The sequence below is a fragment of the Heloderma suspectum genome, chromosome 8 (assembly GCF_057233095.1).
Source record: "Heloderma suspectum isolate Gila_16-S chromosome 8, 16-S_ref, whole genome shotgun sequence".
Taxonomy (NCBI): domain Eukaryota; kingdom Metazoa; phylum Chordata; class Lepidosauria; order Squamata; family Helodermatidae; genus Heloderma; species Heloderma suspectum.
Genome location: NC_139465.1, coordinates 25,489,749 through 25,502,892, shown reverse-complemented (window position 1 = coordinate 25,502,892; position 13,144 = coordinate 25,489,749).

Genomic DNA, 13,144 nt, shown 5'->3' with positions numbered 1-13,144 from the left:
CCCAGCATCCCCCACTCAGCATGGCTGGGAGCTGTAGGGCGTTTTTCTGTCTAAACATGCATAGGGTTGTGTCATCAGGAACTCACTCCATCGATATGTAATGAAGACTTGTAGCCTTCTAGATAGCTTTACAATGGAGGGGTAAAAACGAATTAACAGAGGAGAGGTATTTTGGTCACACTAGTGAACTTCCACATCCAGAAGAAGTATATCTCTATATCAACCTTCTCCAACCTGGTGCCATCCACCTATGTTGGAGTTGGACTGCAACTCCCATGGCCAAGGGCCATGCTGGCTGGGAATTATGGGAGTTGCAGTCCAACACATCTGGAGGACACCAGGTTAGGGAAGGCTGCTCTCTATGTAAACAGTGGCCGTGCCTGCCCAGTTGCACAAGCCACCCCAGTGGCTGATTGGAGCAGCAATACTTTTCAGGAGCACCCATGACGCAGACCTGTGCAATCTGAGGAATGTGCCTCCAGCTCTCTTGGGATGTTGTACTCGGTGCCATACAGTTACTCATGGCAGCAAAATCCCAGGGATTTCATCCTGAAGTCATAACTTTGTCATTCCTTGTATGTTTGTATTTGGGACCCAGCCCCCAAACTTCTACCCTGTTTGAGGTTCTGATGTACCACTTGGGTGTTATGGCTGCTGGCCTGACTGTACATTGGCCAAGTTCAGGCAACCTTGGCCAATGTATAGCCAAGAATTCGCTACCACAATATGTCGTGATGGCCTCCAATTTGGATGGCTTTAAAAGGGGGTTGGACAAATTCTTGGAGGAAAAGGCTGTCAATGGCTATGTGCTACCTCCAGAACCAGAGGCAATGAACCTATGTTCACCAGTTGCTGGGGAACATGGGTGGGAGGGTGCCGTTGCGCTCGTGTCCTGCTTGTGAGTTCCTGGTTGACACAGCTGGTTGGCTGCTGTGTGAGCAGAATGCTGGACTAGATGAACGCTTGATCTGATCCAGCAGGGCTCTTCTTATGTTCTTATGATCACAAGGGGAAAAGAAGCCACCATGGCTCCCCCCCCCCCCGCCCCAGGCATGCTGCTTGAATGACAACCATTTCCCTAATTACCCATGACATGGTGCAGGTTGACATGTTGTCCAAGCCTGGCAAGGTGCGCAGCAGGGGTGGAATCTAAACACCTCACAACCGATGGTTTGTTGTAGGGCTTGTGGGGTGGTTTAGAAGCCACCCGTGCTGTGCACCTCGCTGGGAACGGACAACATACTAACCCATGCTGCATCACAGGTAATTAGGGAAATGCCGGTCATGCGAGCTGCATGGGCTGGGAAAAGAAGCCATGGTGGCTTCCTTTCCCCCTGTGATTGTTCTAACCAGTTCATTTTGCCAGGCAAATTACATATTAATGGCCCAGCATGAGAGGTCAGTATATTTTCTTAATGGGAGCAAGGTGTTTGGGGATATACAGAGATCATCGCTGGAATGAAAAAGCCAACAGCTTGGAGAAGATTAGATTGTGAGCTGAAGACATCTTGGGATGAAGGGTGTCTCTCTCTGGAGATGTGATGTAGTAGTACCATCAGGGCAGGACTTCAGAGAAGAAGGAAGGAAGGAGCAGGAGCGCCCCCAAATGCAGAAGGGCTGGCTAATCCCGTTTTGAAGGGCATGCCATATGCATTCCCATCTAGAGAGGAGCAGGTGAGGGACTTTAAGACCATTAACTACTGAACTGCACCACTGGTCTGATGTGTGGCAGCGGATCTGCTCCTTGTTGGAGCACATATGCTGGTTGCCTCCACCTATGCTTGACTTGTATATTTGTAAATAAAACAAATAGTACAAAAATGCCTCCCATCTCCAGTATGTGGTTGGGGAAGTGAGGAGCATATATCCTGAAAGAAAGGGAGAAAAGGGGAAAAAAACCTACACAACAATACCACCTTTTCTTCTAGGATATCACTTGTTAGTTGGGATAGTGTCTTTCTATTACAGAGCCATTGTCAGGCGACTTGGGGGGGGGTGTTCCCCCTTAAGGATATTTCAGACCTTGCATTTTCAGCTTCCATTTAAAACAAAGTGTTCCACCTTTTTAAAAACAGGGGTTTTTTTAAGAGAGAAAAAGATAACAGAACATGCAATAACCACTGTTGTTTTTTTTAGTTGGGTACATTTCTAATTATAAATGTTATCAGAAAATCCGAAATTGGCAAAGATTATAATTCCAGAGCAGCCTTTTTGTTTTTCCCCTTCTCCCTTGCCTGCCCTCTTTTAACACTGCACAATAAATATTGAGCTCAGATACAACCATCTTCTATGCATTGTTTTTGCTGACTCTACATATGTAATAAATGGAAATGATTTTTAAGAATGTAAGAAAGGAGGCAATGTGGTGTAGTGGTTAGAGTGTTGGGGTTTCCCAGATGCAAGGAGACTCCCTTGATGCCCTGTTGCTCCTTCTCCTTGCTCAGTCACTTGGAGGGAGCTAGCAGGCAGCAGGAGCAGCAGGGCCAGGGAGCTGGAAGAGGGTGTCAACAGCAGGCCCCCTGCAGCAGTGTGGGCATTAGCAAATGCTCAACAGTGCCAATCCCTGACCAAGAGAGAAGAGGTTTGTAAGGGGTTTTTTTTTACACCCTCCCAGGGCCCATAGGATTGCAGGCTCAACAACTTTAACCTATCAGACTGTGGAAGAAAAACCCCAAAGCCATTAGCAAAACATGCTAATCTTGCATGTAGCAAAGCAAGAAAAGCTAGCAGTCTGGGTGAAAGAGAAATATTCAGGCCACAGGCTTCAATGCCACCTGGATAACAGAATAGAACCAGAACAGCAAGAACTATCTATCACACTAGCAACTAACACTTAAGTGTTTTTCTATATAGCAGTTAGTAACCCATCAGAAGTGCCATACAACTTGTCCTGCCTCTGTAGAGTTCTGTATCCAATCAGTGTTAGCCATGAGTGTGCTACGTCCATTTAATGCATAAAAGCTTTGTTTAAATTGTAAACAAAGAAAACCTTCTTATAAGATTGTTGTAAGAATCTCCACATACATACATATGCTTCCTTTCTTCTTTTGTTTTCTTTTTAGTAAAGAACTGAATGCTCAGGATGCTGTAAAAAAATTCTTTAACAAGACTATGTGAAATTAGATTCTGTCCTCCTCTGGTTTTCTCCCTCTGCCCTGCCTTCCTCGCACTTAGTCCTCCTCACCACAACATTTCCTGTTATGATGATGGCCATCTTGATCTCATGAGGAACCTGCTTCCTTATACTTCCCCTTTCCCTGATGTGAAGTATCTGGGCAATTTATTCCTTCCTGGTGAATCATCTCTGGAGTGTTTTCATCCAGTTCTGTCCTCAGGATCAATGCCAATAACCTTGCCAAACTGAAAGAGTACACAAAACAAAACCCCACATGTTTTTGGACCATATGAACATAGTGGTGGAGGATTCATGTTAAGTGATCTTGAGAACATCCACTAGAAAAATTATACATCCCATAAATGCTCTGGCTGAGTTGGGTATCCTTAGTTGTTCACACATACTTGCAGCCTGGCTTATCCTCTTAACTGAATCCTGCAGAGATCTAGCACTAATTCACTCTTAAACACAGGATTGTTGAAATTGTAAATGAAGAATAGGCCGATTATCTGCCCTGCTGGCTGCTTTTATATGCCGAGGGACCTTGCAGGAACTGCTAGGTACGCGCATTTACCAAGGGTAACTCCTGTTCCTCCTCTCCTCTCCTCTCCTCTCCTCTCCTCTCCTCTCCTCTCCTCTTGTTTTTGTTGTTGTTTTTTAACTCAGTGGAATTGCTAGTACAGGGCAATTTTGAAATCTGCAGGCATTTACATTAATTAGCATATGTATGTGCACGTCTTCTCTAGAGTAAGGGATATAAATGCTCCCGGGGGCACATGAGGCAGCCACTTTGCTGAAGCTAAGCAGGTTGGAGTCTAACCAGTGTATGGAGGGGAGACATGGGAATCCCATGTAGTTCCATGATGGAAGAAAGTTGGGATATTAATGTTGTTAATAATAATACTGTTGTGTTGGTCAAATGCTTGATTCTGACCTGTCCCTATTTTTAACAGGATTCATCACACCTATTGTGAATTGTTGGCGAGACGTTGGCAGTGGGCTTTGGATGCCGAAAAACATACCGTTGGAGACCAAATTCAAAACCTGTGGATTTACACAGTGTGTCAATGAGAAAAGGGCACCACTGCAAAGTGGGGGGATGTAAGACCTTGTTGAAAAAGGCAACTAAGAATGGCAATATGATAACAGATAACTTCCACCCCCAAAATGAGGGATTTGGTGGCAAGTCCATACATAATGGTGTTCATCGTTTGGTGACAGACAGCAAACTGTGCACTTGCAGGTGTGAATGAATCATTGCTGAGCTAAGGAATAAGGAGTGTCAAGGAAAACTTCACAGCTTATTCTGAGCATTCACATCTTTATTCAAAGAAAACAAAAGACAGAAAAGAAAGCATAGGTATGCAGAGATTGTGACAAAATTCTTGTAAGGAGGTTCTAATTTACAGCTTTTGCACAATGAATGACAAAGCACAACTTTGGCTAATACTGATTGGATACAGAACATTACAGAGGCGGGACAAGTTGTATAACACTTCTGACTGGGTTGTAACTGCCACGTAGCAAAACAATAAGCCTAGTTGCCAGTGTGATGAGCAGTTTTTACTGTTCTGGTTTTATCTGGCTTTTCAGGTGGCACTGAAGCTGGGGCACAAATATTTTCCCTTTACCCTGACATTGCTTTTTACCCAGACTTTCAGCCTGCCATCTTTGTTTACTTTCACTTTGCTGCATGCAAGATTAGTGAAATGCAGGGTCACTGTAAGCATCAGTCTGATGAATGGCTGTTGGAATTTTCTTCCACGGGGGGTGGGCATGAGAGAGTTTTATAAAATTATGCATGGTGTAGAGCATGGTTGGAGAACCCCTTTCAGCCAAGGACTGAATTCCATTTGGGAGAAGCTTGGGGGGGGGGGACAAAAGGGGTGGGGCATTTTTATTTATTTTTTTACAAACCCCAGTATATTTTAGCTTAAAGTGCTTACTGCCAGTATCTAGGCCTTGGGAGAGGCATCTCAACCTTTTAGATTTTGGGGTGGGTGGGAGGTCTGCACAAAAGCCAGAAAGCACCGAACAATTGGTGGTTGGGGAAAAGGTGGCATAACTATTTGGGTAACCCCAGGGGTCGGGCGGGATTGGGACCTTTGGCAGGCCAGATTTGGCCCCCAGACTGGAGGTTCTGGATCCATGGTATAGAGAATGTGGACCGAGAGAAGCAAATACTTCTTCAGACAACACGTAATTTACTTCTGGAACTCATTGCTACAAGAGGTAGTGCTGGCCAGTGGCTTTGTTGGCTTTTAAAAGGGGATTAGACTAGTTAATGAGAATAGCCAGAACAAGGGCTATGAGCCCCAAAAGGTAAATGGGACCTCTGTATTCAGAGGCAGGGTGCCACTGCAAGCTAACAACCGCAGGAGAGGACAGTTGCCTTCAGTTCCTGCTTGCGGGCTTCCTGAAGTCATCTGGTTGGGCCACTGTGGGAAATAGGGCCCTGGACTAGATCTATCAGCATCATTTGGAATGCTATAGCTTGCAGTGGAATCCATTGACACATTCAGCTACAGGTAGTGATGTGTGCAGTAACCAAGGTGAGAAAGCCGGCAGTGCCCCCTTCTTCTCTTCACTTGAATTAGGAGAAAACCTGCTTTAGGCCTGTGTTTAGAGCCCTGCCAGGCAGTTGTATATAACTGTTGAATAAATCTGAGATTTTTCCAATGCCTGCACGGAGTCTGCATGTGAAGTCAAGGCACAACAGACAACATGATGCACACTGGGGCATGAACAAACCTGCAGACTTCTGTCCTGAACTATTCCTGCTCAGGGAGAGAAGGAGGGCTGCATTTTGTGCCCAGTGGCTGGGCAAATATAGCCACTCCAAGATTTCTAACATAAAATTTCTAAGTCTGCCCCATTTAACTTTGTGTACAGGGTATCAAGGAGGTCGCCTTGCATCTACTGACCTCTTAATCACCAACACTGGGGTCAAATGGCCAGATCAGAATGGAAAAAGAAGATACTGATTGGATTTGCATGACACAACAACTCATTGTGGGTGATAAGCCATGGTGGGTTGTAGTGTTATGCGAACCCGGACTGATTCCCACAGGGTGGCTTGTGCATGGACAACAAGCCTCCCTAACAACCTGTGGCTTGCTTTAGGGGTTGTTATACGCACTATTGATCGGCATGTCATCTGAACATGGCACTGCCAACCTGTTGTGGGTTGTGGGCATTAGCAGGCAAGCCACTTGGCAAGAGCGGCAGAAACCCCTGCTGTTCTTACTGAGAGGTCTCACCCATGCCACAGGGACAGCCCCACCACTGGTGCCCACGTGCCACTTTGGAGGGGCTGTCACATGTTAGCCAAACCTTAAAAAAAAAAATCACCTCGGCACTTGCACAAAACCGGGCTGATTTTTTCCCAACCCTCGGAATATGTGCAAATGTCTTTGCATTTAAATAAATTGCATTTATTTATTTTTTACTTGTGTGTGTGGGGGGGTCTGTTTTTCACAACTGCAGAAGTGTGCAATTGCAGCTGCCAAACTATGTATAGGCTTGCCTTGTAGGTCTGAGCTGTCAAAGGGAGCAAAGCGTACTAGGAAACATACAAGGTAATTGACAAGACAGGGCAGCATATGCGCTACTTTGACAGCCTTTGGCAGCTGACAGGCCTACCTCCTCACCCTCATTATCATCAGCTGCTATTGCTCCTCACCCTCTTTCTCATCGCTGCTACCACTTGCTTGCCTGACAAGCAGAGAGCCAGGGAGCAAGGAGGCAGTGGCATCTGCTGCTCCGCCTTCTCACCACTACCTGTCAGGGTGGACACTGAGCCCATAGAATCCCAGAGTAGTTCTGATTCTGAGGAAGAGCAGTCGCTCCTGGGAGAGGAGCGCGCTCCTCTTTCCCAGGGCCCACAGCTGACGGAGATTCCTCCCACCAGCATTCCTAGATTAGATAGCAGTCCAGGGAGTGACCGAGCGCGGGAAGTAGACTTGGTGGACGCATGACGCCAATGCAGAGAGCAGCGCCAAATGGAGGGTGCAGAAAGGAGGTGTAGTGCCCGGTTGGCGCACAAACAATGGCTGTGCCCAGAGGATCCAAGGGAAAAGGGGAGGGACTCTCCCTAGTCCTTAAGTTCAGGGATCTGCCAGTAATTCCCTTTCAAACGGGGACCAACTGTTCCAACTTAGGGCATAGGTACTCTGCTGAGCATATCTAGTTGCTAACAGTAGAGTTATTAAGTTGTAAAAGAGGAATAAAGCTTTGAAAGGAATCCCTTTGTCTGTGTCTGGACTTGGCTACTGGATTAGACTGAGAGAGGCCTCCAAGGAGCCCTTGACACCACCGTTGTCTGGGCCAGGGCAAGAGCCATGTGAACAAGTAGGTTGCAATGATGAAGGAGCAATTTCAGGGGGCTCTATCAGTGGGCTCCTGGTGGGATGTGGGTCCTCGGCAGGTGCCCAACCATGCCTTCCCTTGATGCCAGCCCTGTCTGGCATGAGGCAGCTTCCAATGTGTAGTTTATCCCCAAGGATCTGGAAAACGACTGTGGGTTTTAATGGCACATACACCTTCAGAGTGAGATACCTGGTGATGAGACATCACAGATGGAGATGGGAGATGTTTTTTCTTATTACCTCAGCAGTACCTGGCTCGGCCGATGTTCCCACTCTGCAGGATGTAGCCGGTGGTACTGCCAGGGCAGGACCGGGACAGGACATCCAGCGCCCCATTCGGCGGAATGAGCAGGAGGGAGGGCCCCAAATGCAGCAGGGTTGGCAGGACCTTGTGTGGCACAGTGGTGGGCAGCAGTAATGCAACCGAAACTCTCCCCACGGCCTGAGTTCGATCCCAGCGGAAGCTGGTTTTCTGGTAGCCGGCTCAGGTTGACTCAGCCCTCCATCCTTCCGAGGTTGGTAAAATGAGTACCCAGCTTGCTGGGGGAAAGGTAGTTAGGTCTGGGGAAGGCAATGGCAAACCACCCCACTATACAGTCTGCCAGGAAAACGCCGAGGAAAAATGGCGTCCCTCTAGGGGTCAGGAATGACTCGGTGCTTGTACAAGAGGAACTTTTCCTTTTTTTCCTGGCAGGACCAGCCCTACCATTAGGCAGAGTGAGGCGGCCACCTCAGGCGACAGATGCTGGGAGGCAGCAGCAAGGTGTTGCAAGAGAGAGCTGAGTACCAAGCGGTCTGACCTGGGCCCCCTAATCTAACCTGCTGCCTTCAGGTGTGGTGAAGGATGCTCTTCCATTGTCCGTGTTGAAGAAACAGTCCAGTTGGCTTTTGTACATAGAACACGAGAGGGTGCCATCTTGTTCTTTGCCTCAGGTGGCAGAATATCTTGGGCTATGTCAAGGGCTCCTTGGAGGCCTCTCTCAGTCTAATCCAGTAGCCAAGTCCAGACACAGACAAAGGGATTCCTTTCAAAGCTTTATTCTTCTTTTACAACTTAACAACTCTACAGGTAGCAACTAGATCTGAGCAGCAGAGTACCTATGCCCTAAGTTGGAACAGTTGGTCCCCGTTTGAAAGGGAATTACTGGCAGACCCCTGATCTTAAGGACTAGGGAGAGTCCCTCCCCTTTTCCCTTGGATCCTCTGGGCGCAGCCGTTGTTTGTGCGCCAACCGGGCACTACACCTCCTTTCTGCGCCCTCCATTTGGCGCCGCTCTCTGCGTCGGCGTCGCACGTCCACCAAGTCTACTTCCCACGCTCGGTCACTCCCTGGACTGCTATCTAATCTAGGAATGCTGGTGGGAGGAATCTCCATCAGCTGTGGGCCCTGGGAAAGAGGAGCACGCTCCTCTCCCAGGAGTGACTGCTCTTCCTCAGAATCAGAACTACTCTGGGATTCTATGGGCTCAGTGTCCACCCTGACAGGCTAGCCCTGAGGGTTGGCTTACCACATTTTGAAGTGAGGTCATACACATTACCATCTAAAGATTCCCCCTCCCCACTCCGTAAGACCATTAAATCCAGAGTCTAAAGTCACCCACCTGCACCACTTGATGCTGCCCAGTGAGCAGAGCCTCAGCCTCTCTTGTCCCCGGCTCGCCCCAGCACACCTGCTGCTATATTAAGCCGTAACAAGGAAGAGACCATTTCTCCCTGAAGCGTGCCAGCACAGAACATGAAATGGAAATAAGCAGGGCTCCTTGGGGGCCGAGGCTCTCGGGAGGCTCATGGCTCTTGTTTGCGCCTTTCAGAAAATGCTGACCTCATTGCCCCAGTGGGAGCAGCCTGCTAGGCCGGATTTCTGGCACATTCAGACCCAAGCACAGCAGGCTGACAAGAGTCAAAGATGTAGGGCTGGTTCGTATAGGCCAAAGAGCCACCACAAGGCCCTTCCTAGGCTACAGTACTTAACTCAGTGGGGCGGCGAATCTGCTCTGGGTTTCAGTCAGAACTCTAAAGGTGCTATCCAAGGTACTGAATCCATTTGGGGGATAGGATTCAGCACTTTGGATAGCTCTTTTAGAGTTCTGACTGTTTTGGACTGAAATCCAGACTGGGTTCACTGCCCCACTGTAATAGGGGCCACCAACCTCCACTGACTTAACCAAAACACTCCTGCTGCCATTCAGTGAGCACAATTTTCAACCAACATTGTGGAAATTACCACAGGTGTGTGGGGCTGTGGAGCGTCACTTGATACAACACACTCAGCCCTGGCGCAAGCTCTCCTGCTGCCTAAAGTAGGACAACGCTCACTGCCGCTGCCTTGCACCCCCTCTTTCCCCGCCATTGCAACTGCATCACCTGCCCCCTTTATCTTTGCCACCACCATGCTGGCTCTATGGAGAGCCATGCAGCCAGAAGAAGCGGCCTCTTGTGTCTCACGAGAGCCTGCCCAGTTCTCGTGAGAACCTCACAGCCACATGTTCCAGTCTGTGGGGCTCTCCAAGGTGAAACAGAGGGCAGGCGCTGTTCCAGAGAGCCCTGCCAGTCGCTCTCTTGCTGCAACAAACTCCGGGGTGGGAGAGTAGCTGGCAGGGCTCTCTAGAGCCCTGGCTGGAGGCAGAAGGCGGGAGTGGGACCTCCTGGCTGGGAAGGGAGGCAGGTGGGGAACCTGTGCGATCCACCATTCTTGTGGCTCCACCTCTTGATGCAGGCACCTCACCCTGCATCATGGGTGGGCCAGCCCTGAACACACTCCTCCAGTAGGCCAACTTGATTTCAGTCCTGCACCTACAACATCAGCCTGAAATGTAGAAATGTAACAGGTGGTGCCAGGACAAATTGCTGCCTGAGGCAAATCAACAAGTCAAAGTACATCATATCCAAGGCTGGTCAAATTCTTTTGGCATCTAAGGCACAAAATCCCACAAGCGCCTCTCCCCCCGCCCCCCCAGGAATAAAACCTACAATAAAAACAAGCTAAACAATAATTAGCTGCCCTTTCATGACACGCAAAGGCAGCCGCCTTAGTCTGCCTGAAGGTAAGGCCTGGGCCTGGCTGGTGCTTTTCATGACATGGAGAAAGATGCAGTTGTCCCCCCACCCTGCCCCATTATTTTGCTTCATTTCTGCAGTGGAGGCTGGTGGCTCCGATGTGAGTGGGGTGGTGAATCCGCTCCAAGTTTCAGGCAGAACCAGTCAGCCTTCTAAAGGAGCTATTCAAGGTGCTCCCACCGGCATCAGAGCCACCAGACACCACTGCATTTCTGCACGCGGAGCATTCCTCCTCCTCAGTTTGTCCCAACCACCTTTGTGTACCAGCACAGGCACACAGACAGGGCAGAGAGAAAAAGATGACAATGATTTCCAAAGCAGAATCCATGCCTCACATGATTGAAGTTGTATGGAGACTCCTCATCTCTGTAAGCCAGCCCTTAAGACAATTTTTGAGCTTTCGCATGTCATTTTATTATCTGTGCAGTGTCTCGCAGCCAGGATGTCAGAGAAATCCACAACACAATCAATGAGTTCAGATTTCTATGAGCCCGACTTGTGGATTCTGCAGTGGACTGGCTTTTCCCGAGTCTCATGGATTCTGAGGACTTGAGGACCGTTTTTTTTTGTTTTTTTTTAACTTTCTGGAATTTTATGCAAATTTAGTCATAGAAAAATGTATGCATTTTTTTTAAAAGGCTGAAAATGTGCATTTTGCCCAGAGGTGAAAGCATGGAAATGCGAATCTACGGAAATGTGAATTTGCGCAAATTCGGGAAATTGGAAAAATCCGATTAGGACAAGGATCCGATTATTTATTTCAAAATAAAGTTAACAAAATAAAGGCAACAAAAAGAACATACATAATATCTTCGTCTATAACTGACATGCTTCTGGAACATCTACAGTAAAACAGCCTCAATACCGAAAGAAAGTTAAAATGCAATGGAAACCCTGGTGCCATAATATCATTCTTCAGTTAGGATTCCTTGCTTGTTGCCCTTGCTAAGTTTATACAGTCTCCCAAATTTTATCAATCCACTGCTCTTTTGCTGGTATTATTATTATTATTATTATTCCATTTACATCCCACCTTTTTTTCTTTTTGCAAGGAACCCAAGGCAGCTTACGTGGTCCTCCTCCTCTCCAGTTTATCCTCACAACCACCCTGTGAGGTAGGCTAGGCTGCAAGTCAGTGGCTGGCCCAAACTCACCCAGTGAGCTTCATAGCCGAGTGGGGACATGAACCCAGGTCTCCTGAGTCCCTATGCAATGCTCTAACCACTACACCGCACCAGCAGATTTGGCCCATTCAAGAACAGAAGGCGTGTGGGAGGGGAGATGGCTTTATTCAGTTTTCCAAAGAGCTTTTTCTACATATGTCACAGTAAGGGATGTTTTTCCAGCCTTGGAAGTAGCCATAGTATGTGTGCGGCCGCGCACGTGGCAAATATGCAGAGGGTGCCAGGAGATGCACAGCATGGCTGCAGACCTGATGCAAGGGCTTAATTGGGCTAAAACAGAGGTGGATGTTGGGTGCTCGGCAGAGGCTTTAAGCAAACAGGCAGATTAATTACATGATGGGCAAGCAATGCTGGGAACACTGAGCTGAAATCCGAGCAAAGCTGTTAATACCCTTAAGGGGGGGAACATGTGCCAGTTAACACACCTGCTTTCCTCCCTCCTGCACAACCCATGTTAGAATGCACCTCTGGTGCCCAAGGGCAGAAGGGAGAAAGGGCTTGCTTTAATTTCTCAGGGTGGCTCTCCTCAACACTGTGTTCCAGCTTTTGTGGCAGTGTAGGTAAGATAGATGTAATACACCAGTGGTGAGGAACCTTTGGTCCTCCAGATGTTGACTCCATCATCCCTGACCATTGGACATGCTGGCTGGGTTAATGGCAACGGGGTGCAACAACCGCTGGAGGGCTACAGATTCTCCACCCCTGTAAGAAGAGGGGTGGAGATATCTGAGGGGAGATATGATAGAGCTCAAGTACTTGAAACGTTGTCACAGAGAGGAAGGCCAGGATCTCTTCTCGATCATCCCAGAGTGCAGGACACAGAATAATGGGCTCAAGTGACAGGAAGCCAGATTCCGGCTGAGCATCAGAAGAAACCTCCTGACTGTGAAAGCAATACAACAATGGAACCAATGACCTAGGGAGGTGGTGGGCTCTCCCACACTGGAGGCATTCAAGATGAGGCTGGACAACCATCTGTCAGGGATGCTCTGACTTGGATTCCTGTGTTGCGCAGGGGGTTGGACTCGATAGGCCCCTTCCAACCCTACTATACTATGATTCTATGACTTTTAAAAGAATGATTTAAGTCATATATATAACAGGTGAGATCTGCAACAAAATGTTGCAATGTGGAGTGTGTTGTTTAGGATTTCAACCATTCCATTCCATTCCATTCCACCTCCACCTTCCCTCCCCTCCCCATTTTCCCATTCCTGCCCCCAACAGTCAGCCAGCATTTCATGGCATGCTCAGTACTCAAGTTTTTGGGATCCCCCCTTAGGGTTTTTCCCCCTTAAGATTTTTTGCACTCCTGCAAATCTTGGGCTTCGGCACCCACAACCTGAACATTGGAAATAGACTGAATGGGGATGTGCTTGTGATCCCAAAACTTTTGTATGTTCAAAATTTTTTGTAATACA